The following is an 18,893-nucleotide window of genomic DNA, read 5'->3' on the forward strand; positions in this document are numbered from 1 at the left end:
ATTCTGAACATTTTATAATCCTGTCATATTTTTATTAAAATAACTAAGACAGAGCCTTCACCAATACAATATGAACTGCAGAAATAGTTTGTTCACTTTTCTTTTCTTTTTTCTGGTGCTGGGGATTGAACCCAGGGCCTCATGCTTTCAAGGCAAGCACTCTACCAACTGAGCTATATCCCTAGCCTGGTTTGTTCACTTTTCTGAGAAAATTTAAAAGATAAGTTTAATTTGGTTGCAGTGTGAGGGTATTGGAAAATAGGATATTTTACAAATATACTCTGCTTGTTAGGGACCAAGATATTCATTACCAACAGCTTTGGCTTTAAATAATGTCATGATATTTATTTGAACCACAATTTACATTTTATTAAAGATGCTGATTCTTTTGACATCAGATTAACTATTGAACTATGTGTTTTAAAAAGCCATCATCAGTCTGATTGATTTGGAAAATCTTAATATACAATGTTCATGTGTAATGTTTTTATTCTCCTCATTAGGAATAACCAGGAATGATTTCTCTGTGACTGCTGGGTACTTGAATTTACAAAACAATAATAGCGAGTCCCTCTGGAGAGTGAAGCAACACTCGCAAGTAGCCCTGGAGTTAGAGAATATGAGAGTTTTGACCCTAATGATCAGTGGGTATGATCCATCTACTGACAACGTTATAGAAACTAGATGTGAAGAAAACAGACCTGTTTGGCCACAAGTCTAGAATTCCTGACTTGCTACAGTGCTTTATTTCTCCAGGTATACATCCAGCTGTTCCCTTAACTATCCTGGACCACAAGCTATCAACCAAACAGAAGATTAGTCAAAGGGTGAGTCAGTTTCATTATAAAATTTCAAAGGTTCTGACCAACCTGCCCCTTCACAGTTATTACCTGGAGCTCATTTGTCATTAAGAAATGATTCTAGGTCAGCTAAGCCGTCACGGGTTAGATGTGAGGTTTCTACCAAAAGCTCAAGTGTGAGACAATGCAAGGAAGTTTAGAGGTGAAATGATTGGGTTCTGAAAGTCTTGACCTAATCAGTGCATTAGTCCCCTGATAAAGATAAACTGGGTGGTAACTTAGGCAGGTAGATGTGACTGGAGGAGATGGGTCCTTAGGGCCTGCCTCTGGAGTATGCATGTCATCCAGATCTGCAGTATCTCTCTATTTCTGCTTCCTGGTGGCCATGTCTAAGTCACTTTCCTCCAACACCCTCTTCCACCATGATGTTCTCTGTGTTTCTCAGGCACAGAGCAATGGAGTCATCCTTCTGTAAACTGAAACCATGAGCCCCAGATAAACTTGCCCTCCTCGAAAATTGTTCTTGTCAGGTCTTTTGGTCACAGTGGCAAAAAAGCTGACTAAAACATAAGCTTTCCGTTCAGCTCTTGACCCTTTTTAAACTGATAGGTAATTTTTCCCTTTCACAAATTTTCTAGGAAATATCACTTCTCTTTATCATTTATGTCATCACTCCTGTGTTAGAATACAAAACCAAAGGCCGAACACAAAGCCATTATTAAAGACATTTTTTCCAAAATAAGTTTGCCTCCAAATGTGAGTCTCATTTCTTCCCATAGTTAATTTTTATACCTAGAAGTAATATCAATCATTTGTTCATTTAAAAATTATTATTTAGCATATGTAATATTTCACAGTCACTGTGGTAGGTGTTTGGGATATATGGATAAAACATACAGCTTGTACTACCAAGGGATTAACAGTATAGCAGAGCTGCAGTCAGGTAAAAGGACACTTACGCTGTGGTGAGATAAATCACACAATGCAGTCGATGGGGCAACACACAATACATAGGAAGGCACAGTTCTTGAGTAAGTCAGCTAGGCGTTGCAAAAGAGGTGATATTGACCTCACTATGGAAAAAGGAATAGGACTTAGCCAAAAGCTCAGGAAACGCTGCTAGAGAAGTAGCAGGGTCAAAAGAGCAGCGAGAAATGAGAAAATGAAGCACATTTGGAGAATGGCAATAACTGGTATGGATATTGTATTCGTTGAATGTAAATGAATCTGAGAAGTTTGGGGATGGATCACAGAGAATCTTGCAGTGCTACAAAGGTTAATTTTAATCAACATATTGAATTACACAAGATTAACTTGGGGAGAAAGTTTAAGGTGTATATTCTCAAAATCTATTTTCCCCAAAATTCTCAGTATCCTTGCATGGCCACTGGATTTTTGTATTAAAGAAGGAATTAAAGAAGGAAGGAAGGAAGGAAGGGAGGGAGGGAGGGAGGGAGGGAGGGAGGAAGGAAGGAAGGAAGGAAGGAAGGAAGGAAGGAAGGAAGGAAGGGAAAGGAAAGAAAGAGGAGAAGAAAGAGAGAGGCAGGGAAAGGGAGGGAGAGAGGGAAAGATGAATTCCCCCTATGTGATCTTTGGAGCATACCACAAAGAGAAGTCTTTGAAGAAATCTGAGCAAGCAAAATAGTTACATAAGCAGAATAGTATGTGAGATCATTTGATGATATTGCAGAGAATGCCAAAACAACTATTTGTCAAGTCATTCAAACTACTGATCAGGGCAGTAAAAATATTTGCCAAGATGATTGGCCAATTCAGTCTGAAAGGCAACCCAATGATCTGACTTGGAACAATTTTAAAGTATTTCTCTGAGCTTATTAATCTACAGAATAGTGTTATTGTCTACCTTTGGACTTCCTTAAGTAATATAACCCCATTTCCTAGTACTGGCGGCTTATGTTCCAGAGATAATCTCAAGTGACCTTCAAGTTTTGCAGCCTCCATATTCATGTTAACATGAACAATGCATTCGGCATTGAAAATGATTTGTTTGAGTTTTTATTGGTAAGGGTGAATGCACTCAACTTGAATAAAATATACTCAACTTCATACAAGTTGCTAAGCTGGTAAGTTCAAGAGCTTTTTTTTCTTATCTTCCAGTTTAAAACACTTCTCAACCTGACCTCATGGAATATAGAGTTAGATCTGAAAGTGTTTTTAGTACCTCACTGCATACCCCAAACACTCAGACCTTTCTATAGTATTAAAAATTATTTAACATACAGTGAAATAGCTACATCCATGTTTATAGCAGTTCAATTCATAATAGCTAACCTGTGGAACCAACCTGGGTGTTCTTCAACAGATGAATGGATAAAGAAAATGTGGTATATATACACAATGGAATACTACTCAGGCTTAAAGAAGAATGAAATGATAACATTTGCTAGTAAGTGGATGGAGCTGGAGTATGTCATCTTAAGCAAAATAAGTCAATCCCCAACCCCCCCCCCGCAAACCAAGAGTAGAATGCTTTCTCTGATATATCGATACCAATTCACAATAAAGAGGGGGTACCAGGGAAGAATAGAGTTACTTTGTATTAGGCAGAGGGGAGTGAAGAGAGGGGAGGAGAATGGGGTTAGGAAGGAGAGTAGAAAGAATGAGTCCTTATTACCCTACCCATACATAGAACTACACAACCAGTGTAATTCTACATCATGTACAATCAGAAGAATGAGAAGTTATACTCCATTTACATATGATGTATCAAAATGCACTCTACTGTCAAGTATAACTAATTAGAACAAATAAAATATATTAAAAATGAAACAAGAAAAGTTATTCTTCTGCGGAAACATAAATGTATATATATGTATGTATATATACATCATATATATATATATATATTTACTAAATAAAAGAATTAATCTCAGCATGCACAGTTTTGGATGATGCAGTTAAACCTTGTCTTATTATAGGGTTGTCTAAGTTTGGTATGAAGAGCCTTGGATTCCTAAGAATCCTTCAGAAGATCATCATCATCGACTTGTGTTATACAACTACAGTGTGAAGCTTTGTTTCCTTCACACAGTTCAATCAGCTGGACATATCCAGTAGATTGGATGCAAAAATTGAAATGAGAATCCTACTGTCTTAAGTCAAAAGTAGAAGGGATCTGCAAAAATGTAAAACGGGCATATTTTTCCACAAATCATTTTGTTTGAAATGGATAGTTATAGTCGTAGATGACTGGAGCCTGTTACTAATGAATACCTTATCTCCTAGCATGGGCCTGCACACTGTTAAGCAGGAAAGGCAAATAAAGAACTGAGTATACATGAGATGTGGGAAGAAGGGTGAAAGTAGGGTTTGCGACAGGGTTCTGCCAAAGCCACCATCCTGGGCTGAAACACCCTAGAAGGGTTTTGGGAAGAAAAATTGAATAACCTGAAACAATGAATCAGGTTCATGATAGTGAAGTAAACTGACCCCCAAATTAGTCAACAGAATACTAGAGGGGACAAGGATCCATCTTTCACTTACTTCTTCACTCATTCATTATTTACTTATCCATCCACCCAGTAATATTTTTAACCATCTTATATGTCCCCAGTGCAATGCTAAAGAGAGTAAAGGATATAAAATTGGTGTAAAAGAAAATCAGACATTGTCCTTAAGTACTTCACAATGTAATGACATTGTTTCCAGGGAGCTGAGCAGAGAGATTAAATTCTAGGAGATGGAAGCAGTTTCAGAAATGTCAGAGGACACCAAAGAGAAGCAATCAACTACCCAAGGGTCTAGAGAAATGTTTATTCTTCTATGCAGCTGTAGGGGGAAAGGACGGGGGAATCAGTATGGTTGTTTTTTGTCATGGAAACTTTGGCTGTTGGATAAACACCTGAAATCCACTTACTGTGCTCTATGGAAGTAATCCAACTCTACCTCAAGACTTAGTTGAGCGAGAACAAAAGGGACAATGCCCACCTTGACTACCTTTGTTATTATAGAGCCCTCCCTGGGGCTGAGGGAAGAGAAGTCATGGCAAAAGCCAAAGTACAGTCAAGTAATGTTGGTGCTGAATTGGTTTTAGTTTTAGCATGTTTTAATTAAAAGCTGTAGCAGATGATGTGAAGCTCTGTCCAGGGATCTTTTCTGTCCAAGAAGCATTCTTTACTCCAAGGGGTGAATTAATGTCCTTAGAAGAAGCTCCTTAATCAATGGCAGGGAGTTGGTGGATAAATGACTTAGCTTCTTGGTGCTCCAGTTTCTGGTGGGTATCTGACTTGATATCACACTTCACCATGGCTCCAACCTTTCTGAATCTCTTCTCTTTCCTGACAGTGTTTCTTGGGACTACCTTTCAAAGAGACTAGTATTACCTGCATGCTATTGAAGTGCCTGTTTCTAGGGGAGCCCAAACCCAGACTGAGACCATTTCATGAACTTTTCCATCTATTTTTGCCAATAATGCTTTAAAAGACCAGCCTGTATTATCTTTGACTGTATTATCTTTGACTCTTTCCTCCACTTGCTCAATCATTTGGCGGTTTGTTCCTACAATATTGTACTTTGTTATGACAATTACTCATTGTTATTTGAATTAATTGGGTAAGTAGTTGTCTAATTACTGTGTCCTTATACCATAACCTCTTGACAGGATTGATTAAAATTTCCATTCCATATGCACTAGAAAGGCCAGTTGCCTTTTCCCCAAGGTCAACTTGACTTCTAGCAGGCTTATAATGGTAAGGTTTCTAAGGTTCCAATGAATGTTGAATTCTTGTCTTCTGCTCTGCAGTTTGTATCTATTTCTTTATTTTTACATTGTTCTTAATCCAAATTTGGAACTCAGTCCTTTTCATAATTTTCACCAAAAAGAGAAAATAGATATACCTTCATAGTCATTCATTCATTCAAAAAATATTTTTTGAGCATAAATAATGTTCCAGACATCATTCTAGGATCTGGGGAAAATAACAAGACAGAGACTTCCTGTTGACTTTGGTCAGATTTATTTTAAATGCTATGACCTACTCCTCTGTTGGAGCTGTGAGAAGACAGTTCTTAAACTTCATTTTTTCCTCACATACATACTGATTCATTCAAAAAGCATTCAAAAAGCAATTTTCCGTCCATATCCATAAGGGATTAGGTCCAGAACCCTCCAGGGATATCGAAATCTGCAGATGCACAAGTTCTTAAATAAAATGGCACAGTAATTACATAGAACCCCTGCACATATACTTCAGATCATCTCTACGTTACTTATAATACCTAATACAGTGTAAAGCTATGTAAATAGATGTTATATTGTTTTGACTAGGAATAGTGACAAGAAAAAAATAACTCTGTACACATCAGAACAAATGCAATTCTTTTCCTAGTATTCTGATGTTGGATTGGTCAGTTCCATAGATGTGAAACCTATAGATACAAAGGGTCAGTTGTATGTACTGTTTGCCAGGTGTGTATTCTGAAACTATAAGAATGAACCATCCCTGCTCACAAACAATCGCTGCCCAACAAGGACAGAATATTCTGTTATCAGGAAAACCCAGAAAGATAGGGGGAGAAGACTCTCATTGTCTATGATCTGCATTTTAGGGATAAGAGGCCCAGCCCAACCTGGTGAGCAGCAAACTAAAGGGCTAAGAATCAAGGCTACCAAGCTGTAGTCCTAAAGGGCCAGTGGATTCAGAACCAGGAAAAGGATTGAAATGTGGGTCACCTAGGTTGCAATGGTACTCTCTCAAGAGAGGCAGGGGGATCAGGGAATAGGAGCCTAGCCTGAGGAGAGGAGGAGGGAGCAGGACAAAATCAAACCAAATAAAACCTGCAGGCCTCTGAGAACAGTTTCCAGAGCAGAATGTTGAGCAACCCAACAGCAGTGACCTGGTGGCTCTAATCTCCCAGCCCTTGTTATGAGTATATTCAGCACATCATTTTTGTTTTCGAAGGCTTGATTAAGACAACTGATTATGGTATCATCAGTGCCAATATAACTGCTACAAGGAACTTATTGGCAATCCAGCTAATTGGGTAATTTGGAATATACTTGAATAGGTCAAACCTGAGATACCCTGATTAGTGGTTTGTGGCCTTCCTATTCAAGTTGTAATCATTCTCCTCACTCAGAAGAATGAATGTCCTTGTGTATAATAATGAGCTGGTTGATTTTCTCTTAATTGAGCTCTCAGTGTAACTGGACCCCCTCATTCACAGAGAGTTGGCTCTTGGCTCTCCTTTCCATTGGTTGGGAGATACCAGGGCTTTAGCAAGCATTGTAGTGTTCTTTTATGCCTCATGAATCATGCTGTCTCTATGTTACTGTATAAATCCACCCAAGAAACTTGAGACTGCTGCAGTATTAATCTTAAATGAGGTTGGGGTCCTGTCTTAGCAAGCCTATTCTATTTTTCTTGTTAATCCTTCTCCCTTCTATTTCTCTGTCTTCACTCTGCTCTGGAAGTCTCTACATCCCCAGTGATCAAGTCTCACCCTCTTATCTGGCACAGCATTCATACCTGACCATTTCCTCTTCATTTCTTCCCCATTTCATTTCTTTTTCCCACTAGCAATTTAACTTCAGCACAAAGGTAAACATTTAACATATAACCTTTTGCCAATTTTTAGTAACATCCAATGCTTAATCACCATTTTTTTTTAAGTGTTGGTGTCTCCTTATGCTATAAGTCCACAGACACCACAGAAAATGACGCTATGTTAAAAACAAACTTTCAGCAATTATTGTTCTTTGTGCAATGGTTTAAAAGCTAGTTTCCAGGTAACTTGTCAAAGTGATAGAAGATATCCATTGTCAGAATATTTGATTAAGGAAAATAGTATTCTAGTTAAATTAAAATTTTAGTGAATCTAAGAATCGCAGGGACCTAAAACTGCAATGTTCTTGCCCCAGAAATCAGAATTAGTGGGTCTGGGATGATTTCAAGAATCTGAGTTTTTTTCACAAATGCTTACATTATTCATATGACTGAATTTGAAAGTCACTTCTTGAACTGGCAGGAAAAAAAAAAAAACTTTGCATATTTCCAACATATTTGTTTTTATTGATTTGCCCATATATCTGTAGATACAAAGGGTATTTGCAGAAATAACCTTGTAGTAGACTGATATTTGCTATAGACTAACTGCAAAACTTAAAGGTGTTCTTCAAAAACAAATTCTGAGTCACCTTAGAGATTCATCTGGTTTGAATTGTCTTGACCAGGGCTGGATGATCCACGAGGACTTTACTCACAGGTCTTGAGGTTGACTTGAAATCAACTAGAACAACAGAGAATATTTGGACACATGTCTCTCAAGATACAGCAGGCAAGCCAATGGAAAAAAAACTTGGTAGTTTTGGGGTTCCAAAGAGCAACAAGGTCAACACAAATACTTTTCAAGTCTCCCATTGAGTCTTGCTTACTATTGTCCCCATGACCAAAGGAAGTCATATGGCTAAGTCCAGAAGCAAGGTGGGAAGAAACTAACTACTCAAGAGTTATGACACAGGAAGTATTTGCAGGTATTTTTGCTACAATATAATTTTCCATACTCAGGTGGAAATTTAATTGACTTTTGAGCATCTCTATGTTAGAAAAAAAGCAATGATTTTGGAGATCAACTATTGGAGTTAAATTCCATTTAGTAACTGGAAGATGGATAAGTCTTTTATCTTCTCTAAATTTTACTCTCTTCATTATAATGTGAAAAATACTACTAATAATGTTTATTGTACAAAGTGGCTTAGGGAAATACAGACTATAAGAATACTCTATAAACTAGAAATGCTGCAAAGTTCAAGATATTTGTAAATGTATATGTTTCATATAACTATTCCTCACCCCTCAAAAAAGTGTTGATTTTTATATCAATAAGCTACCTGGTATTTCTCTGACTTGAGTGTCCTTAGTTTAGTTCACCATCCATCTAATATTAGAGTTTTTTCCTTAAAAACCAAAGCTGTCATGTGGCCCAACACTTCAATAAACCTTGGATTGCTCCCTATTTCCCAACTGGGCCACCTTCCACCCTGTTCAATCTTCTTGTCTCTGTTGAATTTTGCGTCTTTCCTTTTATCTGTCAAAACTTTATAATTTTAAACCATATACAATTCTATTTCCCTCAAACCATAAATTTCTTATCCTGCATCTTTGGCAAAATCCTAATGTGATCCTTTAACACCCAGATCGAATGTTACTTTCTCGTTCCATAAACATATAGTGGGCCAGAAAGCTAGCTCAGTTCCTCCAATCTTAATGATTCTTTTTCTTCTCTGTTCTCAGAAGACTTGGTTATTATCACTGGCACTTACCATAGTGTATGATAACTGATGTGTGTGTGTGTGTGTGTGTGTGTGTGTGTGTGTGTGTTGTCTGTCTCCCAACTAAACCATGAGCTACTCTAACGCCAGAAACAGTGCGAGTTCTTCCTATACACTTTTGAGTAAATGAATGAATGAATTTTGACTCTGCTATCTTCCCACTGGCTGTCCGGATTATGTTAACACATAAACAATCATATTCAACCCTTTGGATTTCTCTTTGCCAACCCTGGTTATAAACCCTGAATTGTCTATATTCTTGATTTGTGATCCAATATATCTTGAAGCCAATGTCTTCACACCTCACCTTGCCTATCCCAATTCAGACCTACTGTCTTCCTTGATCTCTTGACTTCTACTCCCAGAGAGTTTCTTCTTCTTTTCTGCTCTCCCTGATGTTATAGTGACACTATACAAATATAGAGATGATTCAGGGAACAGAGGAATATCTGACTTTTTATGGGCTTTCCATACCAAACAACTTCATAGATGAATATTTTGCTCATCATTTTACAGCTGGAAACAGTGGCTCATAGAGATTAAATAACTTACCCAGAGTCACATAACTAAATATACCATATATGGGATTTTTTTCCCAGTGCTGGGGATTGAACCCAGGGTCTGGTATATGATAGGCAAGCACTTTACTACTGAGCCACATCCCCAGGCCCTGATATATGGAATTTTAACCCAGTTATATCTGATAGAAAGAAAGAGGAACGGAGGAAAGAAAGAAAGAAAGAAAGAAAGAAAGAAAGAAAGAAAGAAAGAAAGAAAGAAAAAAGAAAAAGAAAGCATTTCTTTCATTTTAACTCTACCACAATAGTTTGTCAAATTACAGTCTCATGCCTTGTTTCCAAAGGCTCACAACCAGGAAGTTTAGTTGATTTGAGGACTAGTAAAGGTTTACACTTGCCTGGTTCCTAGTTTAACTGTGAATCTATGACCTTAATACCAAGAAAAGATATTAAGAAGCTGTAAATCAATTTAAAATAAACCAGCTAGGCACAAAATCATGTTGGTGGTATTAGATTAATGGTTATTTTGCCTTCCAAACTTCTAGTTTATCCAGTGTTTTAGGGTAAATATGATGTAAGAATATAAGGGTCACTTCAAACAAAAATCTCTAAAACTCCAGGCCTTCTGCTTTTTCTTGTAAGTTCAAGATTTCATCTCCCTGCTCAGCAAAAAGAAAACTTTTGTTTTCATTTTTACTAAAAATAATAATTATTGATAAAATAATGCAGTTTAAAAGAACTGGCTCTTATTCTATCTTTGGAATTTCCCGCTCCAGACAATCCTTTCTTTCTTGGCAAAATATGACAGAATGATTTGAAAGAAAGAAAAAAAAAATACTTAAGTGTTTGAGGCCAGAAGTTAATTGAATAAGACCTTGGATTCTGATGAGTTTGTGTTTTATGGTTGATTAACTTGTTTTAATACCAAAAAAATGCTTAGGAAACCCAATTATCATGCCACTTAATCTGAGTTATTGGCTGATATCTGCTAGTTTCTGAATGTCTTATTGACCAAGTTATATTTCCTGCTATGTTGTACAAGAGAAACTGAGCCTCTGTTTGGAAAGAAACTGAGCCTCAGTTTGGAAAGAAGAATGTGGGTCTGACATATGAACAATTGCCCCCCCCAAAAAAAACATTAAATTCTTAGATTCTTAGATTCTATGACCATAATTTGTAATCTTCAGTTACCAATAAACTTTTAGCCCTGAGATTAGGATGGATAAAGTAAGAAAATTAAAACCCTAATTTTTTCCTATAATTTACCTATTTTCTCCTACCCCCACCCCATGGCCCTCTAGTTAAAATAGAGACATGGAGTACAATGCCTGGTTATAAATGAAGAAGGGAGGAGAGGTAATAACTGAAATCATGACATCGAATTCTGGCCACATTGTAAAGAACACATCCACATCCACTGTCATGCACGTACTACTGATTCCGTCTCTTCCAAAAAGACGTGCTCTTAGGTTACATGGCTATCTTTCTTTGCTTGCTAGAGGGAAGCAAGAGGTGGCTAGACATAGGCCTCCTAAAGGACACTGGACATTCTCACATGATCCTTTAAGATAAGGGTTCTTTTAATCTGAGCTCCATAGTTGAGTTTTCAGAGTCTATGGACCTTACATCTCATTGGGTATTTGCAACATCGTATCAATAAATTTTTCTAATGAAAGATATTTTTAAACTCTATTAGAATCTGATGGGACTCTGTGACCCATAAAAGATAAATTAAGATCCAATCCTCCTAAATTTGACAAACTTCTAGGCATAGCTATTTCTCTGGGATACCAGCAAACTATGAGAAACAAGGATGTAACCGGGAGAATACAGGAAGCATGGGCCATGGCTTCTTACCCAGCACTAGTAGAGGTGATGTGGGACCAGTTTTCAAACACAGAATCATGGGAAACTGGATAATGGACCCACTGAATGAAGGTCATTCCCCTACTTCTCAGATGTGCCGTTCCCCAGAGGAATAACGTTGGATATTATGGAGGGTGGTGTTGGGTTTATTTTTTTTTTCATTTGTTGTATCAAATATTTGAAGCAGAGTACTAAAACTTGTGAATTACCCAGATCTGTGGATTCAACTTGATTTATGTTTTATGCATATATTTAACCAAGTAGCTGCTATTCATCTCATATCACGTTAGACACTAAAGATATGGTGGTAAACTGAACAGGAATTATAAGGAAAAAATAAGCAAGAGTTAATTAAGCCAACTTTGTAGGGGAATTGGGATATAATGAAAACTCTTTGAACTTTTTTCGTTAATCACAAATTCCTCCCAAACCACAGAATTTTAGAATTAGAAGAAAACTTGATAATTACCAGTCCAGTCCTCCTAACTGACAATAAAGAAACTAAGAGCCTTATTCAGGGTCCTTCAGTTCAGGTGCAATGCCAGAACTGAATTCTAGGTTTTCTTTCATCTAGCAAATTCCTCTTTCCTCTGTTTTAAGCCACGCCTCCGCTACCTATCCATACCATTTTGTTTGTTGAGTCAACCAGTTTCAGAAACCCATGAAGCCTCCCAAATACCTAGATGCCAATATGCCATCCCCAAGATGCCTTCCTCTGAACATCAAGACACCCAAGGAGGGAGAAAATGCAAAATTAGTTGGTAAATATGCAAGTTTGCAATAGATGAAACCTGAAAAGAACTGGAATGATCTCCATGTTTAAAATCAGCTTTTGTTAAAACAGAAGCATCCCCGGTTCTTTAAAATCGTAGTGTCAACTGGTGCACTCGCTCATGATGTCATATACAGTTTGACGTTGTCTGGGCAACTTGGTAAACATACTGCTTCCTCCATTGTTTAATTCCCTTCCCTGAGTGAGATCCTTAGGCAACCAGGCTTCATTAGTTCAGGTGCTAGCCTCAGGGAACTACTTGTTTTAATTAGAGGGATGAAATGGCATTTTAATTGTGCACAATGATTAATAAACATGCTGAGCTACTGCATAATGATCTGCTGCTTGAAGAGCTTTCTCCCCTATTCTTGATATCTACATCCATTAACTGATTGTTATCCAGGTTGAGAGCTATCAAGCTCTTCCTCCAACCAAATTGCACGTTGTCTGTCCTCCAGTTTTTCTGCTAATAATAATTATTAGAGCTAAGTCCCATTTTTTTTTTGTAGCAACAGAGAGACAAGACTAGAATGGAGAGGGCTTACAAAGTGGCATACAGTCTATGTAATTTATTTCACTAAACTTCCTTGTAAAAGGGAGATAATAATAGGACCAACCTGACAGGGCTTTGCAAAGATTAACTGAGACAATGCATGCAAAGCACTTAGCAGAGTGCTGGCACAGAGTAAGCACCTTGAGAATGTTAGCTGCCATTATCATTAGTAGTATTATCATCGTCAACTTCATCATCTCCAGCTTCATCATCACCATCAAGAGAAGACCATCATCTTGGTCAAGAGTAAATACTCATGTCCTTTTTAGAGGTTAGGATGTTCACTATATCACATGGATATTCTAATTTAGAAAGCATTTTCTAAAAGGTGAAAGTTGACTGCTGATTTTTCCTCAATCTCTCTTTTATGGTATATAAAAGTATGGGATATGTGTGCAAAGAAGGTCATAGACTTTACAGGTTTAGTATCACCTCTCAGTGATACCTCGATAAAATACGAGGTATGCATCTGAACTTCAATAAAAACAGAAACCAGAAAGCTGAATAGTAAAGTGCCTTCCCCTACTGCATGTGCTTGGGATTTCTAATACTTTTATTGACTGCTATTATAATTTGGTGAGTCCTGACAACATTATAGCTTTTTACCATAGTGCTGACATAGAAAATTGTTTTACTTTGCGTCTTCTGGAAATTGTTCTCAAGGTCATATATCTACCTCCAAATCTTTGGCTTTCCTTGGTTTGGGAGGAATCAGTCTTGATGAAACCCAGGGCAACTGAAACTATCTACTGTTTGTAAGTGGCTCTTGTGATGTTGGGTATTCTACAATTGATTCTTTTCCTTAACATAAATAATCAGAGACAGAATTTTTTAAAAGTTCAGTTCATCTACTGATCTACTTATCTTTATATTTTGCTACACTACCATAACTGCACACCAATAAACTCATCTATGCCTAAGAAGAGAAGAGTGGATATGACAAAACATGGCAGAACCTAAATGTAAAAACTGCTTTCTATCCCACAAAATGTTAAGAACTTCATGGAAGCAAGTCTGCCCTGCTGAAGATGTCTCCTCTACCCAGGGTCATTACAGTTCAGTGAAGCAGTATGATTGATTACATGAGCCAAATTTTACCTTGCCTGCAGGGCACTCCTAATTCTTGCTGTTAGATCCTTTAAAGGAACACAATTGTCTGCAAGTGTCAAAGGGGAAAGGTGAATGAACTCTTTCTACCATGGCTGAGCAGAGAAAAGTTTTGGAATAGACTCAGGACCTGAAATATTTAGGACAGGAGAGAAAGAAAAAAATAAAATAAAAGGAATGCATTTTTTTATCTCCCACATCCCTAGCAAGGAATTCTTTAAAATTGCTCACCTGAAGTTTCCTTGAAATATAAACACACACTTATTAGAATGGCTAACAGAAAAACAAAAACAAAAAACTGACCCATGTGAAGTACAACTGAGGATGTGAAAGAAAGGCAATTTACAAAGAGTACTGGTAGCACATTACATTTTGCCAATGTAAAATATCCCAACATCTTTGGAAAACAGTTTTGTAAGTTCCAAAATGTTAAGCATGCAACTACCATGCAATGCAACATTCCATTCCACAGTATTAAAGAGAAAGGAAAGCAATGTCCATACAAAGCTTGCATACAAATATTTATTTGCAATCGTCAAAAATTGAAACCAAACTGTCTCTCAACAAGAGATCAGATTAGACTGTTGTGCATTGAACCAATGGAATATTATTCAGCAAGAAAAAAGAATAAACTCTTGATACATGAAATAAGAAGATGAATCTCAAACTAATTGTGCTCAGTGGTAGAAACTAGATGAAACAATTGTGATCTATACTGACAGAAAACAAAGCAGTGACTACTTCAGGGACATGAGGTGCAAAGACCAGGCATGGTGGAACACACCTGTAATCCCAGTGGTTTGGCAGGCTAAAGCAGGAGGATCTTGAGTTCAAAGTCAGCCTCAGCAACGGCAAGGTGCTAAGCAACTCAACGAGACTCTGTCTCTAAATAAAACACGAAATAGAGCTGGGAATGTGGTTCGGTAGTTGAGTACCATGAGTTCAATCCCTGGTGCAAAAAAAAAAAAAAAAAAAAAAAAAAAAAGGAAGAAGAAAAGAAAAAAAATGAGACCACAAAGGAACACGAGGAATCTTTGAAATGATGAATATGTTCCTTATCTTAATTGCAATGATGGTTTCATGGACATGTACATATGCCTAAACTTTATATATATATATATGTAACTATATATAGTATATATATGGTTAACTGTATAAACATATATATATATATATGTTTTATGAATGTCAACTACACTTCAATGAAGTTCTTAGCTAAATATATCACTTATCTTAAATTTTTTGAACATGCTACCTATGGTAAAGGGACTGGTTAGGATGGATTTTGGTGTGAAACAGTTACAACATAGTACATTAATTTCTGGGGAACATATAAATGGGAGCATACACACACACACACACACACACACACACACATGCACACATATATACACATTTTTAATTTCAGGCTATTATTATGTAAAAAGTTAAGACTCACAAAACCAATGTCTTTATTGAGATGTAGACATAACTATATGGAAAAGATTTTACTCAACAACCATATGAATAAAAACACAACTGTGTAAATATGCTGTAGTAAACTCTTGGTTGCTCAGAATCTATCAAATAACCAGACTAGATAAATGTTAAGTTAAATTAAGAACTTTGGTTATTTTCTAATTTTCTCTCCAACTTTAAAAGGGACTATGAGGAAAGAGCTTTCTGGAGAATCCAACTTTAATCCCCTATTACTTCCAACCTAACATTTCAGCTTAGCAGAGTTAGTTAGTCCTAGATAGTTTTTCTGACTTGATGCTGATGCTCCAGAATCATGCTATTACCGAATCCTTTATATAGTGGACACAACCTGTCTTTGACCTCATTAACCTCACCTGACCTTTCTTCAAAAATTTCTGTGACTTTTATGATGATGCTGAGATATGAAATATCAGAGAGAAATTTAACAATTTTTACTGGAAATACATCTACATTTTTAATGTACTATTTTTTTTTTCAAAATATCCCAAGCCCTAGAATTCAGACATAGTAAAAATAGTCTTGAAAAATAATGGTTTCTGAGAAATTTTCTAACTCGGAAAAGAAAAACCATTTAAACCTAAGGTAGACTGATACATATTCATAAAACTGTCAAATCAGATGCACATATATTTATAATATGTTACTATTAAATTTATATTATCCATGAATATTCTTTAATAATCAAGAAGCAAGGAGATTATAATAAATTAGAAGAATCTGCACTGATTGATTAGCTTAATGGTGTTCTCTCTGTGTTAGGAACTCAACACGTTTATTGAGTGCTTATAGAAGGACAATAGTTTAAAAACAACTTAGTGATGAAAGAAGGAGAGGGTAAGAGGGAGGGAGAGAGAAAAAGAGAAAAAAGAAGAGGAGGAGGAGGAGGGGGAGAAATTTTTTAAAAAGTGAAAGAATTTGCATCTGTTTATACTTTACTTTGCTTGTCACAGTGCCTGGGTTAGGTTAGATTCTCCACGTGAGCTCTTGGTCTTGGCTGCACATTTTACATTCACTTGGATCTTGAAAAATAAAGTCCTTGTCTGGGTCTTACTCTTATCCAAATGAACAAGAATCTCTGAGAACAGGACCAGGAGGAGATGATTTTGAAGTAAAGTTCATCTTAAAATGTGCAAAGTCATAGCAGAAGCCCTGGGGAAGCCCTCATCTTCTCACCAGAAGTTGATGTCACCTTGATGCCCACTGTTCTCTCATCCTCTAACGTTCTGCCCAGCACATCCACCACAGGTCACCTTCAAGCATCCTTTCTCCTTCCACTCTGTTCCTTACCTCAAACAAATCCAGTAAGAAGACTCATTGTAAGCACTGGAGACTTTGCTTAAGAGGTTGTAGGGGTATCAAAGAAGGCACTTTATAGCACACATTCCAAAATCATGAGACTTTTTTTTGCCCTCCAAAATCCTGTCCACTTAATAAAACTGAGATTACTTTTTTTTACAGAACCAGCACTGTGTGGAAGAAAAGTAGAAAAAAGTATGCAGATTTACAGAGCAATTCACCTTTACCCCAAACTTGTTTATTCTAAAGTAAAAAAAAAAAAAAAGACAATATTTTAAAAGCCACACAGTTGAAAGATCTCCTCATCCTCAGAAAGCATTATAATGGCCATAATCTTTGAACTTGCCTTCACAACCTTCTGTACTCCAAATGACTTATCCAAATTTTCTCCCAAACAGCCTCAGTATCCTCCACAAGAGGTACTTTGTACCATCTGGTAAGACATTAAAATAGTTGTCATGTCATTTTGTATGTTATGCTCACAAAAAATTAACAAAAATTGAATGCTACTTTCATGTTAAGAAAAACAAACTCAGAACTGGAAAAAGAAAACTGTTAAGAGATTATCAAACAGATGAAGTAGAGTTGATGAAGAAAAATGAAGCTGGGGAGTCATGATAAAAGACACAGAATGGAAACAACTAGTGGCAATCTTGTTCCTGGTTGACAGTTTTCGAGTTTCAGGATAGATTTAAATTTCTAAAATTCGTGGTCTTACCTGCAGTGGCACTGATGAAATCAATCTAGGATTGGCCCAGAATTCACATTGTCACTAGCCCTGATATAATTTTGATGCAGATGATTGACATACCACTTTCAGAGAGCTCACATTATAAAATGCATCAACTGAAAATGTTGAAATGTAGACTCTGCTAATGCTAACTCTGCAAAGCTAAGGATGGGGTTCATGCATTTCTAACAAGTAGGGTGCTGCCAATGGTATGACCCACATGCCACACCTTTGTAGCTAGGTAGCAGCATTTTGAAAATTGAGATTGGATATGAGTAACATATGATTTGGAAGGTTTCCATAAATGGTAATTTTATGAAAAATCAGTTAGATTCCTTGCTTTGCCCTAGTTCTCTCTTCCCTGGTCTGGCCTAACCCAGTTCCTCAGATTTGCTTCCTATCGTAGAGTTTATTAAGCTACAATTAACAACTGCGGATTCAATAATTCCTCTCTGTCTTTGTTTAGAATATATCAGGGCACAATCTATTATAACAATTGATAAATTACTACAGGAGGCTAAATCTGGCAGCTGCCTCTTTTTGTAAATGAAGTATTATTGAACACTTAGCATATCCATTTTTTCACATACTGCCAAAGGCTCCTTTCCTGCTACAGTGGTAGAGGTGCTTAATGGCTATGGAGATCATATGGTCTGCCATTGCTTTAATATTTTTTTCTCCTTTACATATTTTGTTTGGAAATGTTTATACAAATACAAGGAAACTATAGAGACAATGAATGCCATTACTTTAGATTATCGTCAATTTATCATAAAAGAGAGACATGGAAATTATTTACAAGATGAAAGATTTCAGAACTTCACTGGAATGGGTGGTTTTGTATCATGTCCTTTCAACAGTGATTTATTTCAGTCTACATACTTTCCAAGAATGTCACTATCTCTAAATAAGAAATAATGTTTGTCTTCTACTTTGGTGTCTCCATATTCCGGGAGAACTTTATTCTCCAACTTTCACACTAACTGGTTGAATCTCTCCATTATTTCTTTTAGAGCCTAATCTCACAGCTACTACTGTTGTTTATAATACTTTTTCTTGAGATTTTTCTGGAAGCATAATGCCTCCTCCAGTTACAGTTTTGGCTGCATTCCTTTCAACCAATACTTGGTCAAAGAGTGGAAGAAACTTTCTAAATGCTTGTCCTCACATGACTCTTACCACACCACAAGGAGACCCACAGTATGACCCTTGGCCATAACATTTACTACCTAGGACTTTATGAATAAGTTATATGACCCTTGACTTAGGACAATCCACAAACTTCTAAGCTTCCTTTTCTGTAATTGGCTCAGAATTATTTTCAAGCATAATATGTAGTAAAAAGAAAAGGAGAAGAACATCTTATTAATTCCACAGATTTTCCACAAAGACCCAAAATTTCATTTTCTCTCTCCTACAACTTAAGTCTGCCATTTTGCCCAGTTATGTATTTGTTTTGTTGTTCTGTTCAACAAGTAGTTA

The 18,893-nt window shown here is 36.8% G+C and overlaps 1 pseudogene; it reads right to left on the minus strand.

Annotated features, from left to right (window-relative positions):
- Window positions 1-18,280: 18,280 nt before the first annotated feature.
- On the minus strand, window positions 18,281-18,581 carry LOC124963735 (10 kDa heat shock protein, mitochondrial-like; annotated as a pseudogene).
- Between the last annotated feature and the right edge of the window lie 312 nt (window positions 18,582-18,893).

The sequence above is a fragment of the Sciurus carolinensis genome, chromosome 13 (assembly GCF_902686445.1).
Source record: "Sciurus carolinensis chromosome 13, mSciCar1.2, whole genome shotgun sequence".
Taxonomy (NCBI): domain Eukaryota; kingdom Metazoa; phylum Chordata; class Mammalia; order Rodentia; family Sciuridae; genus Sciurus; species Sciurus carolinensis.